This window comes from Corvus brachyrhynchos, unplaced genomic scaffold (genome assembly GCF_000691975.1).
Source record: "Corvus brachyrhynchos isolate BGI_N302 unplaced genomic scaffold, ASM69197v1 scaffold544, whole genome shotgun sequence".
Classification (NCBI taxonomy): Eukaryota; Metazoa; Chordata; class Aves; order Passeriformes; family Corvidae; genus Corvus; species Corvus brachyrhynchos.
The window spans coordinates 3606034-3622534 of NW_008238325.1; positions in this window are offsets into that span (position 1 = coordinate 3606034).

The window sequence follows — 16501 nt, forward strand, 5'->3', positions numbered from 1 at the left end:
TTTACAGGGAAGTGTCACTGTGTGCTTGGTTTTCTGTAACTTCTTTCTCAAAGTGACCATTTGCCACTGACTTACATGTCTCCAGAGGCCAGTAGTGTTCAGTCTGATTTGGTGTGTTTCTGAAGAGTTCAGCAATATAGAGTGTGTCTCCGTGTGTGTTGTACTCAAAAAAAACCATTGCTTTACATGCTTTGGTCTGCTTATAGTTTCATTTTCTAGCAGTCAGTGTACCTGATGTTTCACAAGAAAATTTCAGTTGTAAGTAGCATTTGTACAAGGACTCTAAATCTTTGAAAATATGAGAAATTAAAATTACTGTTGCTTGAGTGAAGTCTTGACTACAACTTGAAGAACATGATGTTCAGTGAAGGCAGATTTTAATCCTTGTATTGTTGGTTTTGACAGGTTTTTTACATCTGTATTTTGAGATTATCCTATCTCTCTGTCTTTCGCAACAACAAACATCTTTAAGTTTTCACATCACGTGCCTTCTTTGCTTCTATAAGCACTGAGATTCTTACAGTGTGTGACAGGGCAATTCGGCTGGTTTTTTCTCTCCCACTCTCCTTTCAAGGGGTCTTACAGACTGCCCAGGGTTTTACCAGCCTCTCTGGTGCAAATACCTGATAGAATGCCAGGAGTGCTGCTGTGGCTGCTGTGGCTGTGGTTGCTGCTCTCCCTATCTCCAAACTGTCAATGCTGGTGCAGGTGGAAATTGCTTCTGTCTTTACTGGGGTGCAAACATAAAGTGAATGTATAGCCTTAAGGGAATGTAGGTGCCAGAGATAAAGCCTGTGCATTCTTACTTCTTGCTAGATACCAGTGTAATTGAGATGAAAAATCCTTCTGTGAATTCATTAACTCGCCTTACCCAGGAACCTTATGTAGCCCCGAATGTAAAACAGGAATAATGCTGCAAACTTATATATGGAGTTGCTTTGCTTTCAGCCTGGAAGAGAATACTTGCCTCTCATCTTTCTTTCTAGACTTGGAGGAGATGGGAGTAGAAGAAAACCAGCTGGTTTTTTCTGCAGCTTGTTTGTGTTGCTGATAAACAACTTTCCCCGTATGCTGGTTCCTGTGGTAATGAGGAAATGTGAGCTGCACATCTGTCAAACCCAGTCTCTCTATCCAGTTTTTGTCCCTGTTGCTTTGCTTCATATTCTCCACTTGTGTTGTCCAGCTGAATTGTTCATATGCTCCATGGAAATGACATGATTGTGGCCAATTGGCTCTTCTGCTTCTCTCACTTCTCCAGAATTCTGTAAGGGATATATCTGCCTTAAGGCTTGTGTAGGGAGGCAGAATGAAGAAAGGAAGGAAGGCAGGCTGTCTTTTCTGGGGAAGTAGAACTGTTTCCATTTTGGGTCAAATCTGAAAGACTGTTACAATTTGAATATGTTCAAATTTAAGGATTGCTGTGGGTCATTCCAAGCTGTATGTCTCATGTACTTAGATGCAATTCTATAGAGCTTTTGATTGACAGTAAGAATGTTGCATACACCATTCTCTATAATCCATCTGGTGAGAGACTTGGATGCTTAATGCCTCATATTTATCTTACTCATAACTACAAACATGCCTCCAGCTGGCTAGTCCACCTCCTGTGCTGATTTCACCCGGACATTTGTTAAGAGTGGGGTCATAGTCCATGTTTACAGTTGATTTCCTCTTCAGTTGTTTTCTTCGTTATCCTCGTGCTGTAGTTCTATTACAAAAAGAGATTTTCAAGACTGAATAGTAGTTTTTTTTCTGTGCTGATCTCCTCTGATAGCAAGAATAAAGAAATTCTGAAGAAAGCAGCTGGTTGGGTTTTTAGCTGTGGAAGGCTTAGAACTCACAGCTATGACTTTTTCTTTGTTTTTCCAAAATAAATAAAACATTTAATTTTTAGTTAATACATTAAGAATCTAGTTGCATACCATGGTTCCCGCGAACTTCTGTGGGAAGCCTTGCTGGAGAAGAAATGAGGAATTGTCTTACCCAAATCCTTCTTCATCCATAATTTAGATGCTATTATTTTGCCCAATATGCTCGAGTTGCTGGTGGCTTGATTTTGGAGTTCCTGTATTCCTGTTATCAGCAATAGACTCCACAGGCTCGTGGAGAGCAATGTGAGACTACGTGTGTGTGGCCTTGCCTGCAGTGGATTTATTAACTAGTCACTGCGGTAGTGGAGATCAGAGGTTGAGCATTTGCCTTTGCACTGTTGTAGTAGTTCATTGATTTCTCAGTTAACAGATAAATTTAAAAACTGAGACAGATCATGCAATGTTAAGTCTCATTTCCAACGAATTTTGTGAACGTTTGTGTTCTTTTTATGAGCTGGTTGAAAATGTGTAAAAACTTGGGGGTTTTGTGAATTGTATGCTGTTTACTCACAGCCCCACTATCCAAAGAAAAGCCCACGGAGCAAGGACAAGACATGCTATTCCTATTACCAGACCATTAGTGCTTTTTTTTAGCTTGGATTTCTTAGTTAGAGATTTGGAGGGAAGATGGGACAACCTCTACACCTTCTCCCAGCCTCTTTGCCCCTTCAGTTCTTTCTGTGCTGTTGCAGCTTTGAGAAGCTTGCCCTGTTCCTGTGTCTGGAGAATCCACAGGAGTGGGGATGCATTTTCCACCTTGCTCTCACCCTCCACTACATCACTTTGCAATCATGAAATCTACATTAGGTACAGCAACAAAGTGGTTGCTCTGTAAATAGACATCCAGATGGTCTAAGGCAACTGTTTTGTATTAGACACTGTTGGTGCCTGGTGATTATGGATTAGTTGTTATCAAATTTGCTAGGCTAGGAGTAGAATTATGCTGCTGGTTACAGTATCTGCGTTAAGCTTCAAATGAACCTTAGCAATGGAAATCTTGCCTCTGGGCATGCCCTGTCCCTTCTTACAGCATAATTCTTGTCATTGTCACTATGCAGTACCTTTATAGACAGGGTTCTGTTGCTGTGTTGTTACCAAACAAAAGGATCTTCTAGCTCTCCCTTCATTTAATTGCACCTTCCTATTGTTTTTGCAGACAAAGTTTGTCCAGCTTGAAACTGAATTAGCTGTTACTCCCTCATTGAAAGCCCATATAGTTTTTAGGTGTAGTATGTTGTACACAGAGTTGGAATGTGTTAACTGCTTCACAAATGTGTCTTTTATTATACTCTATGGTTTAAAGTTTCTTTTGTTTTCTGAGATTTACATGGACTGTTTCATTTTGTCAACATAGTGAAGACAGGCATGATGTGTGTTTCCAGAAGAATTTGGCAGTCTTGATTTCAGAAGTGAAAACAAACTTTAAACCTGTATTTTAAATCAGATTTTTTGTTTCAAAACAAGTAAAAAAACCTTTATTGTCAGGAACAAGTTATATTGAGTTTTATAGCTGGACCTTCACTTGTGTTCTCAAAGTTGACACAGATCATGAATTCTTTTTCACCACTTCAGTTTAAACTCTACCATGAATTATAAAAAAGTGGCGCAAAACTGTCTGTTTATGCCTTTCTCCCTAAAGCAGGAAATATACAGAGGAAGAGAGCAGGTTTGTTTTTCGTGTTGTGCCATTGAAATAATACCAACTACAGTTATTGAGAGGAAAAATTGCTTTACCCTAACAGGTTAATTAATGGGAGTCTTTCAGCAGCCTCTGTTAAATTGGTTTTATTTCCATGGCAACTCCTGCTTCATGGACAACTTTGTGTCAGTAAGGCTGAACTAAGTGGAAGATAGGCCTTTCTGTGCAATTGTAAGTGGGCAATTACAATAAATTTCCATATTCTGAACAGATTGTTGTGTAGGGAAAAAGGGAATGTAATGTTACAGGTTGCTGAGAACCAAATGTCAGCAATAATAAAGAGGTAATTGAGAGTGAGCCTGTTGATAATGCAGGTTCATCCAGGCTAAAAGCACATACAGGATCTCAGCTGCAGGAAACATAATGCAATGCCTTTCTTTCTTTCTTTCTTTCTTTCTTTCTTTCTTTCTTTCTTTCTTTCTTTCTTTCTTTCTTTCTTTCTTTCTTTCTTTCTTTCTTTCTTTCTTTCTTTCTTTCATTTTTATTGTGTTTAAGAGTGTGATAGAGCCAGGTAATCTATTCTGTAAAAAACCCTCCTGCTTCTGTTTCTACTTCAAATTTGATGTTGGCTACCATGCAGTTGGAAAACCCAGAGAGACATTTACCAGAATGCAGTTTATTTTGGAGATATATCATGTATGAGTTAGTGGTTGATTTCGTTTTCTGAAGGCATGGGCGTAATCCAGTTTGAATGCAAAAAACTGGGTTTTGTGAAACTGTAGGAACTGCAGGCTCAGGGTTGGTTACAAAATTTTTCTTTTCATTTGTTTCAAACAGCAAAATAAAATTTGGATCTTTTTCACATATGTGTTTTCCTCACAAACCTATAATGTAGCGCATTTTACAACAATTTATGTGCTTAGTCTTGATTTATTAAACTTTTTTTGGTAAGTGGTTGGTCAGAGTTGACTCACCTTGAGTAGATTAGTTATCACTTGTGTTAATATTTAATGGTACAGTACCAGGCTGTACCCTGTTCCTTTCAGAACACTCCCATATTGTTTTGACAGATAATGCATCTCCTGCATTAATATCAGGGATCTAGGATGAAGTGTTCTGTATGACCTCAAAGGCCCAGTGCCTCTGCTGTGTTTATCTTTGTGTAAGGGGTGCCACGGATCCTAACAGTGTGAACATTCTGATTCCAAGACCCTAATTCTGGTCTTACAGTGATTAGCAAAAAAATAGAAATAAATTAGATTTTTAAAAAAATAGAGATCATTCTAGTTAGTTTCTGTATCTCATTGTGAAAAATATGCTGAGCCTTTTGAAGCTGGCCTGAGGACAAGAGACTGTGGCAGACCTTAGAGTCCATGTTTCCCATTTTTCCTGTCTGTCCCTTAAGCTGTCTTTTCTACCATCTCCTTCTGTCACCAGTGCCAGAGCCCAATTGCACCCCTGAGATGTGCTGCCTTCTGCTGCCACTTTCCCCTGGCCATGGCTCTGCCTCCTCAGCTGTCTCCTGGTCATCCCCTGTGTCCCCGTGCACGGCACCATCACCTCGCTGCAAGCGAGACACCCTGATACGAGGAATACTACAGGTGCCTCTGTGCTGCAGAAACAGGGATCTGAAAAAATACCATGACAATATACAGACTCATCCTCTCTGGCAATTAGTTAAGCCTCTCCAATTTCTTCCCCTACTCCCTTTGTTGTGTTTTTGGTACTTCACTGAGAGGACAGAAAGCACATTTTTGGTAGTGAGGAGCACCTTGGCTGCCCAGGACTGCAGGGCTCTTGTCCGTGGGCCTCCTTGTGGCTGGGAGCACAGCTGGTATCCACCTGAGCTTCCACCAGCACCGAGAGGAGCAGTCATGGTGCTGGCTCCTTGGCAGCTGTGCCATTGTGCTTTGCAGATGGGCTGATCTGGCTGAACACAAGTGGTTTGTTCATGGATTTGTAATTTCCACCACTGGGCTAGTTTTCATCCTCATTAATTCTCTGACCCAGTGCAAGTAGGACCACAGGAATGCTAGGACCAATATTAGGGAAGAAACAGGAGTAAACAGCTGCAAGCAGAGAAGGGGACTGAATCTCCAGCAACAGTTTTCAGTTAGATCTGTTTCAGTCAGGTGTTTAACTGCACCTTGAGACTATGAAGATAATTCTTGTGGTATTGGGCCTGTTGCTGCAGTGACATTAGTAAGTAGTTAATAACTTTGAAGTTTTATGGATGGCTATTTTCATGAAAACAGCTTTTTCCAATCATATTCACTTAGTCTCCGTGAGTTCAAGATCAAACAAGGCAATGCTGGCTGCAGCTTCTTCTTTTCAAGTGGTCTGAATCTGGCCTGATTTACAAGATGCTTAGTCAGGAGGACGTTGCTGTCCTTGGTGGATTTCAGTTCCTTTAAAATGGGTGTGAAGAGGCTCTCAGAAGAATATAGGGAGTTTACTATTGGGGGCTGCACTGGTGGGCTGGGTTGCATCCAGGTATTATTGACAAGAGAAGTCCCTGTGCTGCCATGATGATTTTTTGCCTTTTCTTTTATACCCATTATACCTTTTTACAACTTCTGTATTCTTAGTGCTTTTTTGCCTACATTCTTGGACTTGTTTGTTCGGCTAGGAGACTCAACATCTTAGAAGCTTCGTAGGTACAGGTTAGTGTGCCCCAGACCCCAAGGTCCTCTCCAGAACACATTCTGTAAATTAAGATAGAACCATCCAGGGGAAGGTTCCTTGGGGAGCGGGGGGCTCATTCAAGCCTATCATTGGGGAATTTTTGATAGATATGCTAATTAGTAAGACCTATAATGTTATACCAGATCTTTTGGGGTGGGCATTGTGGTGTGCACTTTGGAGCATTCAACCTGGATGTGCGCACCTAAGGTTCCTTAAAATAAATACCAAGGTAAAATCCCTTTTTCCCTTCTAACTGTGTTTGACTCTTGATTTTAAGACCAGGAAAAGGCATCACCTGGTTAGATTAAGTGCAGATTGTTTAATTAAACTCTTTTTGAGGTGTTTCTCTGTTTCAGTTTTCCCTCTTGGACTTCTAGAGGTCTGGGGTGATTTTAGGAATCAAGAATGGACTTAACGTATGTGGTACTAAGGGTCTGTTTTAATAGTGTTTCTTTTCAAGTTCAATGTGTGTGATATTGCTGTGTGTTTGTCAACTCATTGGTAGTTAATTCTTACACCATTTAGATGAGCTGGGAATAACACCACCTTTCTGGAGTGGGGACTAAAAATTTTTTTTTAATTGGTGAATATGTTTCAAAACCTTAATTTACCTTACAGCCTGGTTGTAGCAAAGTAGGTTCTTTTAGATCATCACCAGTATGTGTCATAGTACCATTCCAGATTGCACTTGTGGCCTGTTGGGATTCTCCTTGGCTTCTCTGATGGCTGTTACTGTATGATCTTGTGCAAGAGTTTCAACTGTTGTCACACCCTTGCCTTTTTGAGTAAAGGTATTGTATACTCTTAAAATATACACATCAATACTAGCTCAAAACTACCTGACTTGATACATGAATTGTCATCTTAATACAATGAGGTCTTTATTTTCAGCTTCATCTTTGTATTCTGCTGTTTTTACTGACTTATTAGTGTCTTTTATTACAGTGTAAATCTCATCCTGTGAATTTGACAAGAGGTTTGAAATGTGCTAAGCCCTTTTATATGTTCTTTTCCATGGAATAAAATTGCCATTTCTCTAGCATTCAAGAGCAGGAGAAGCTCTGGCTGAATAGCTGTTTCAGAGCCACGTTTATGCTCACAGGTAGAACCGGTTGCTCCCAGACACAGCAGATATGCACTTTGATTTTGTCAAAACTCCTGGCTTTTAATAGCGTGCTTTTCTTTGGTTTTTGTCTGTCTTTAAATGAAAGTTACTGAGGGGCATGGATTTTTCTATTTCTGATTTCTATTTGGCAACAGAGTAAATGACCTAAATTTCAAGATGCTGAAAATCACAATACACTAGTTGAAATCTACTTGTGGTTTGGTGTGTGAACTGCAACCAACTTTCATCATGAACAACAATTCAGCATGAACATACAAGCTGTATGTTTTTCCAGGAAACACATGTAGCCCTCACGCAGAGATCTTCCTCTGCAATTAGCGGTGTTAGTAACTTCTTGGTGCTTAGCCTGGCTCTGTGTTCCTTCACTGTTTCTATGCAGTCCCTGTTCTGTGCTGCTCATGCAGGAGCAATCTGTTTCCTCTCTGAAGACACTACCCTTTTTGCCTGATGCTCTCTGGGACAAGGCCAGGTGGTGACTTTCTGTCTGAAGCTTTGACTTGACAGATGGCAGATGTATCTGCTCCGACTTCTCCCTTGCGGAGCCTGTGGAAATCACCAAGGAACTCCCATGCTTGTTCAGCCATGTCATGCTGGAAGCAGTCACTAGGAATGCACTGTGCTTTTCAGATTCAAATGATGAGAAATCTGCTGCTGGTCTTGATGGTCTGTACTGAGTAGTTATTTTAGCCCTGTTCCACTTGAAAACAAGAGATTGTCTTAATAGTGTTGGTAGGCCATAGAAATTATACTTCCTTAGTGGTGGTGCATTTAGGTCATATCTGTAATGATGTGGAGACAGGTGTTTTCAGAACTTTTGTTAGTCTTCAAAAAGTAACAAATATGGGAGCTTTAAGACAAAGGCTTTTTAAAAAGTGATCTGTGTTTTCTTGACTGTTCCAATCATTATCCCTGATAACAGGCATTTCTGCTACATGCATAGCAGGTGTTACAATGCATTAATAGGAAAAAACCCACAAAAAATAAAGACTTACATGTTTAGTTCTACATAATATTCTAGGGCATATGATACACGGAGAGTTTGTTCCCAAGTTATTTTTCAGTTGGAATGCTTCTACCCAAAAGGTGTAGATAAGATTGAATGTCTAGGTATGCCTCGTAAGTACTATGCTTAGAAAAGCAGAGTTGCATTTTTGATTTTTTTTATTAGATATTTATTTCTGATTAGATATTTGAGTTTTGCTTACTTATACTTCCTAGTATTCCTCATACTTCTGAAAACTTGTGCAGTTCTGTTTTATAGTGAGGCTATATAATGATAGTTGGGCTGCAAAATGTGTAGGAAAAGAGAGGGCTTTTATTAGAAGTTATGAGTTGCATTTTCTCAGCAGGCACACCTGCCTCTTAGACGCATTATCCTGTAACACCAAGGGCAAGCATTCCATCTAATCCAGGGCTCGCAGGAAAAAGTTCTTAGTTGTTCATTCAGTGGCACACCCATTTCCTCTTAAGAGAGAATTTTAGAAAGAAGCAGAAGTCCACAGCATGGCACACAGAGACTGTTTTGAAATACCTGGCTGCATCCACACCCATGCCTGTAGCCTTTACTCGAGGTAACTTTTTAATTACGTCCATGGGAGTTGTGTCCAAGTTGAGCAACAGAGGACAGACTCTTAAACATAATGGGCTGCCTGTTGGGCAAGTGAATTGACTGTTTTCAAAGCAGGAACATTCATGTGCCGAGCAGTACTAAAACCAAAACATCCAGATACATAGCATCTTTGAAAGCAGACATAAAACTTCGCAAGATTTTTGTAGATTTAGCGAGATAATTTGGGTTGGCTTGATGTCAGGATCATGTACGCTGGAAGAGGAATGGGAAGTGCTTGATCTGTCTTGACGTGGTTTATAGTGAGACCTGCAAAGGCACCTCAGAACAGACATTAATTTCCAGCAGGTGTGGGGATATCCATGCCAGAGCCTTGCGGCAGGGAGAGGGAATTCCTTCCATTGGGATGGATTTAGCTGGCTGCTTGAGTATGTTGTTGGCCAGGTGGAGTGGGTCATGCCTTGATCCTGTCAAAGAAAAGAGGTGGATTTTGGAGGCTGGGGCAAATCAGTGTGCAGAGGCACATTTTAAAAGTGGAGCAAACATCCCTGCTCTTGGAGTACAGATGTAGAAAAAATTGGGGTGCCCAATTCTTAACAAAAGATAATTAAAATGCCTCCTCAGCATGAGGTAAGTCACAGGTCTTCTTCAGCCTGAGGACTTACTAACCACATCTTCATATCAAACACCTTATCAGTAGGGAGGTCATGCTGGCTGTGCTGCCTTCTTACGTGCCATTTCAAGTAGCAAAAGGTTTTGAGAGGCACTCGGTGCAGCAGAGCAGCAGCAGCCCAAGGATCTGGGTCTGGGTGCTCAAGACTAGGGTAACAGTTTTCCCACAAAGTAAAAGTTCAGGTGCGAGTACATTTGGCAGAATTTACAGGGCACCTTGCTTCTACTGATGTCCTCTTGCAAGCAAGCAGACTGGCACTCCAGGCTTTTTTTCTTTGACAGGTCATTTAGAGATTATGTGCTGAAGGTAAAAAAAGGGCTTTTCATAACTTTACATATTTCTCATGAACTGTTTTGACTGTTACATATAAACAAATTTCAAGTGCCTTGTGATGTAACTCATCTGCAACTGAAATCTATTCTGTGGGAAGGAACAAGATTTCCCTTCATGTAGCAATAATGACGGTATTAGAACTTACCTTGGATTGGGCAAATTGGGTTGCTGCTGCAGAACACTGTGCTAATTCATAATGCTTGTATCTTATTCTAAAAGATTGATTTAGAGAAGTGGGGAAACACTACCTTGCTTTTGGGAGTTTGTATTATGAAGAAATACGTTCACTCTGCTGGTTTTAATAAAAAACTCTAATAATGCTTTTATTTTTGCTTAAAGCAGGAAGAAATAGCTTTTTTTCCTCTCTGTGGTGTGTGAATGTTTGGGAAATTCCTCAAGTCTGATCAGCTCTGAAAGTATGATTAAAACACAGAAGAATGAATCCATAAAGATTTTCAGCCACTTGTAGTTCAAAAGAAGTATTCCTCAACACAGGTCAAAGGCAAGGCTCCAGTCCAAGTAAACTGTACAATGAATAGTCTTCTACTACTAATCGAAGTGTGATTTTATTGGAGAGAGGTTCTTAGTATGAAACCATTTTGAATTTTGTGTTGAAAATACTATGTTTTGCAAGCTACAAAATAAACTTTGAAGAAAATTTCCAGTATGATTGAACTGATTTTTATAAACAACTTCATACCTTTTCAGAATTTCTCATTGCTAACTACTGCACAATGCTGTGAGCAATATGATGAAATTAGTACCTTGAGTTATGTGAATAATGTTTGGATACACACTGCTTTTTACTGCTCTTTATTATGCAGTAAAATGGGCCATGTTACAATATGTGGTAAATCTAATGCAATTGTACCTTTGCTGCTGCTGCTTTCAGACATGGTTCATAACACAGCTGACTCCACATGTGCTGGCTGAGGCTGTGGAACTCAGCTTCACTGATGCAATCTCAGTCTGTGCTGACCTTACAAGGGTTGGGTACGTAGAAAAACAGCCTGCCCAGATCTGATGCTAAGGAGTGTTCTCAGCTGTTTAACTTTTAGAAGTATTTTCTTTTCCCTTGCATACTCTGCAGTATGAGGAGGAATTCTGTCATTGGAGACTTTGATCTGCTTCTGTACATATGATGGTTATCAGACTTCCCTCACAACTGTTTGAAGTATGTCTCCATTAAATAATTTGGCTAAAAAATTGTTTGTTCTTATAACATTAGCCCTGGGATTTTTATAACATTAGTCCATGTATACCTATGTGCTACTTAAAAAAAATTAAAAGTAGTTAGAAAGAAGAAAATAACAATTGTTAAAGTAGTAAAGCAGTAAAGACCTATTAGAAACAAGTAATCTGTGGATTGCAAATCAGCTAAAAAGTATAAAAAGGGAAGAGGTGCACTGATATCTTAACCTAATTTTTAAAAAGTGTTCAATTAAAAAAATTACTGTGTAATGACTGCATGATATTTTCCTCTTGCCTAACAGTAACATTAAAAATTTTGCTTGGGCATTCAGAGAATAGTTAAAAAAAGAGTTGGTTTAAACCTTAGATCTCAGTCAGCATGATCAGAGAAGCAAATGGATGCTATGGCACAGCTTGGAGCTATTAAGTCTCTGTGTCTGTAGGTGTTGGTACCTCTTGGCAGCTGTTTTGTTCAGAACTGATCTCCATCACATGGGGCAGCATGTGCAGTACCAGCAGCATCCCAGCTAATCTGTCTTCTTTGGCCGGAGGGGAGAAGAGGGAGCCTGTCTTCAAACAAAGAAGACTGCAGCTCTCTCAAGACTCCTCTGCTTTCTGTGGCAGATGTCCAGGCCTGGAATTTCTGTCCCCAGCTGAGAGCTCAGCATGGCAGGAGCTGCACCAGTGTCTGTGGAGGAGAGCATGGAAGAAGGACCCTACAGTGAAGCTCTCCAAATACCACCTACGTGGTTCTGCTTCCCAATGAGCTGGCTGTCAGCAGTGATCTTTCTATCTGATGGTTTTGTTTCATTAGTGTGTTTAAAGGGCAGAAATAAAATATTGGAGGCTAATGGGGTTTGCAGTCAGGTTAAATTCAATAAGGTCCATGCTTAGTAAAATCTTGTAGCTAAAAGTCATCTTAGTGTTTTGTATAATGACAGCTTTATTAAAGAAACATAAGAAAATCCATGAGCACAGTGATTACTTATGTAGAGGTAGAAATTCCCATGTGTGTAAGTACCAGGCTGTGTTAGTCTGAGTTTGTGTACTTTAGATAGAAGTGTTTACTTTAATTTATTGGCAGGATTGTATTTGAACATAACAAATAAATAGTTATAAAGTTGAAATGTCTTATGGATATAGATATTATATAGCTATTAGAGGACTTTGGCTCCATATAGCTATTAGAGGACTTTGGCTCCATATAGTATTTTGTCTTTCATATGGTAACACCTATAATTTCCAAGTGTCCATCTAAACCTTGGTGTTTCTCAATTGTTTCAGATTATCATAGATGTATGGAATCAGTTTAGAAAAGCTCTCTGGGACCATTGAGTCCAACCATTTCCCCAGCACTGCCAAGGCCACCATAACCCATGTACCCAAGTGCCACATCTACACAACTTTTAAATCCCTCTGGGGATGGGAACTCCACCACAGGGCTGGACAAACCTTTTGGTTAAGAAATTTTTCCTAATATCTCGTCTAAACCTCCCTTGGTACGACTTGAGGCCACTTCCTTATGGCTTATACTACCAACGTGGAATTGCTCTCCTTAAATTTTCTCCAGTTCTGTACTAGTGTGAGGTGTCTAGCCTAATACAGTCCTTTGCTTTAATAAAGTGAGTATGGATTAGGATCCTAGTTTTGTCATTTGTATGAATATATCCTCTGGTTCCAGTAGGACAATTCACAACATGGGGGTAAGTTTCATCTTACAGGTATATAGTAGTTAATTTTTAATGGAGACAGAACTTTTATGGGTGCTAAGTTTTATTTCTGCATTTCAAGCAGCAGAAAATCTAGCTCTGAAAATGTATTGCCATTAGAACTGAGATTAATTGCTTTACTGTGGTGGATCCTCGAGCTGCCTTGAGGCCTGCTCTCTACTCAAATCCAACTGCATGGGCTTTGGAACAGGACTGGTTCCAGATAGCTAAGGACTTAGACCACAAGTGAGAAAGTACTTAGCAATAAAACATGTTCTAGTGGGTGTGAAGACTATTTGAGAAGATGATCAGAGAATCCAACCTCTACTACTCTTACACGACAGGATAGTTACTTTTCACATTTAAAAAAATATATATTTTCTGTTAATGTAAAACTCTGCCTGACTAAAGGAACTCATTTTTGTTTCGCACAAAGCCTTCTTGGTGCAAAAGGAGAACAGGCATGGAGTTCCAACCTCTTCTGCCTGTTTTCTTATTCTGCAGAGCAGATGTGAGATTCCAGGAGAGGACAGACTGACAGGTGTGTGTTAGCTGAGTCCAGGAGATGAGGGTGTTGCCCGCTTTCACTAGCCTCAGCAGATCAGCCTTTTGTCTATAGTTCACAATCTAAGTTCAGCCTTGTGCCATAGTTCCATACAGAACTATGCAAATGCAGGGTTGGTGAAGTTACTCTTGTGGTGCTGTGTCCACAGCTGAGCCTTTTTTCTTTAAGGCAAGGAAAGATAGAAGTGTCTCTCATGACTTCTAAGGTACTGTGACTCCTTATCATTAAGATAAAGTGGCTCTATTAGCTGTGCAAGGTTATATAGCCCTGACAATTGTGTATGCTCTAACCAATGGTGATTACTTTTCTTTTTGCTCTTTGTAAACATAATTTACAATGTTAAGGATGATCTTTGAGTTCTTTGCAAAATGAGCCTATAAATATTAGGTCTTCATTTTATTTTGACAGAAAAGTAGAAATGTCTTATGTTTTTCAGATTACTGTTTTATAATCTTAAATAGTTAAAAACAAGATCGAGATTCTGTCTTGGCAACATTAATTCATTCATTCATTCATGATCCTAGCATTGTCAAGACCAACTTCCTAACAGTAAACTTTAATAGAACCTTGTTGTTAGTGTTACTTAGCAATGCACTGTTTAGATACTTACCATGGTTTAACCCAGACAGCAGCTCAGCCCCACAGAGCTGCTTTCTCACTCTGCCCTTGATGGGATAGGGAGACAGTTGGAGGGTTAATAGCAAGAAAACTGATGGGCTGAGATAGGAAGAGTTTAATAATTAAAATAATAATAATAATAAATTGTAGTGAAAATTGAATGGAAACTAATTTCTTTTGTGGTAATATTTTATATTCATTGCACATTAATCATAGGCTGGATTAACCAGCAACCCACTTACAAAGTCTGCCTATGAAGAATGCAGTAATGGCTCTGTAATTGTAATGGTTCCACAGGACACATCTTAATTTTCCTTGAGCCCTTAGTATGCCTCTAAGTAGTGCTCCTTTAGTAAGCCCTATGTCTTCATCTTAGAGCAGAGTGTAATTGATCTAAATCCTGGGAGTCAATGGAGTGTAACACAAAAAAGCCCAGGATGTTTTGCCTGACAGGCAAGTACTATTGTTGACATGGTTGCAGTTTCCTCAAAGACAGTGCCTGACTTTTTGGAGGAAAATTCCACCTGATTCAGCACAGATGCTGGGGAAAGGCTGTGATGTTTTGCTTTTTTGAGTTTTTTTCTCCTCACCTTTAGTGCAAACTTCCAATTTGTTTTGTTTCCTTTGTGCTTATGGAGAGCACAGAGCAGGGCTACTTTTCTGCTGTGAAGATCTGTAAAAGATGAAAGTTGCTTTATTTTGGTTTTTAATTTACCATTTATAAGTCTGTTCTTGGAAGAACTCTCTTTTGGAACTAGCACCTGAACCAAATCCTGTCCTGTCAAAGCCTCAAGGTTTGACTTGGTGGGCATGATGCCTTAGTTCAGTTCCTCTTCCCATAAGGGTGCCTTGCGCCTGGATCCTGTGCCACCAGGAGCTGTTACTGAGCATTGTTTTCTTCTACCAAAGGCAGATGCCTCTCACCTGGAGATAGTATTTCAGGTGCTGTTGTGGAAGACTTGAGAGCTAGAGGCCGCTGGAGGCAGAGGCCCATGAATGGGCCCAGCAGAACCTGTTTGGTCACAACCTCATTATCACTAGAGGGAGCTGGTGGAATTCTTGGGGTACTTCATCTTCGGGGGACTGGCAGAAAGTCCCATGGGCAGGATCTGACCCCAGAGGAGATGGCTGTGTGATGGAATGCTGCTCTGGAATGAGCACATCTGTATTTCTGCAGCACTAATTTCCATGTTTTGGTACACAAATGACACAACTACTTTACCTGTAATTATAGTACAAAAGAATAGAAAAGTCTTAATTCAGGAAATTAGTCTTTCCCCATCCCCCAAGCCAATTGCATTTCATTAGAATGGCACCATATCTGTTTGACGGGGAGTTTGAAAGACCTTGTGAAAACAGCAGCTGCAGTAGAGTGCTGTATCTAGTACCACATGGTAGACACGTTTTGTAGATTTACAGAGAATACGGTCTTAGTTGTGTTGTTCCAGTATGTTACCTTAAAAAAAGACTAAGAATTAATTAAATCATAATTAGCATTGAATGTTATTTTCTTCTGCTTTTCTCCATTGCTTAGATGAAAAAGGGTCTTCTGTAGACTAATTAATTCTTTAATCATGGTTTTTAATTGGTTCTTTTTATTAGTTTTTAAAAATATTTTTAATAATTTTGGGGGGTTTTCCTAAAAATTCTGTTCTACTAAAAATATGTACTACCTTTGTGTAGCATTTTTAAGGTCTTGATGTACCCCTTGGAGGAACATGACCATGAAATAGTCGGCTTTATGATTGACAGCCATTTTAAGGACCATCTTGTAGCAAAGATTCAGAGCATTGAGTGTATATAGTTAAATGGATTTCAGAATTCCAATTTAAATGATGATAGCAAAGATTGATGGGAGGGTGGGATTGCAGTTTAGGAAATCATCTTTTAAGAGTCTTGTGGTCATGTCTGATTTGCTTTTCTGATTGTGATGTCTGATTCAGCTATTACCGATGCTGAAAGATACACAAGTAAATACAACATGCTGCAATATCAGTCATGCTAATGTGAAAGACGTGTTAAATTTAAAATTCACTTCCTATCCTGCTGCTGTGGAATCAATACGTAGACTGTTCCCAGCTGAGCAGCAGCTGTGGGATTGTGCAGCAAGAATAATTTAAAATATTTAATTGACATGAACTCATTAATGGTTAATTCCAGAGGCAAGACTGCACGAGCAATGTATGAAGCATATGCTAAGGAAACAACCCAGGCAATGACTTTGTTGCTTTTCAGTTTTCTTTCCTTTTTTTTGAGCTTATCAATCTAAAGTACATGGTATGATAGAGATAGTATTTTTTTTTTTTCTGGATTAGAAGTTCACTACCAACAGGATCACTTTATGAGAAACACAAAGGTAATTAATGACTGACTTTTGTACCACAAGAGTCAAAGACATAACACTGGTAGTTTTTGTTCCATGTTTTCAGTGTCTGGTTTTTGTGGTTGCTGCAGGGGAGGGGAGACATCAGTGACACACTGCAAGCTGGAAGACCATCTGTTCCTTGTGCTGTGCTATGCAGGC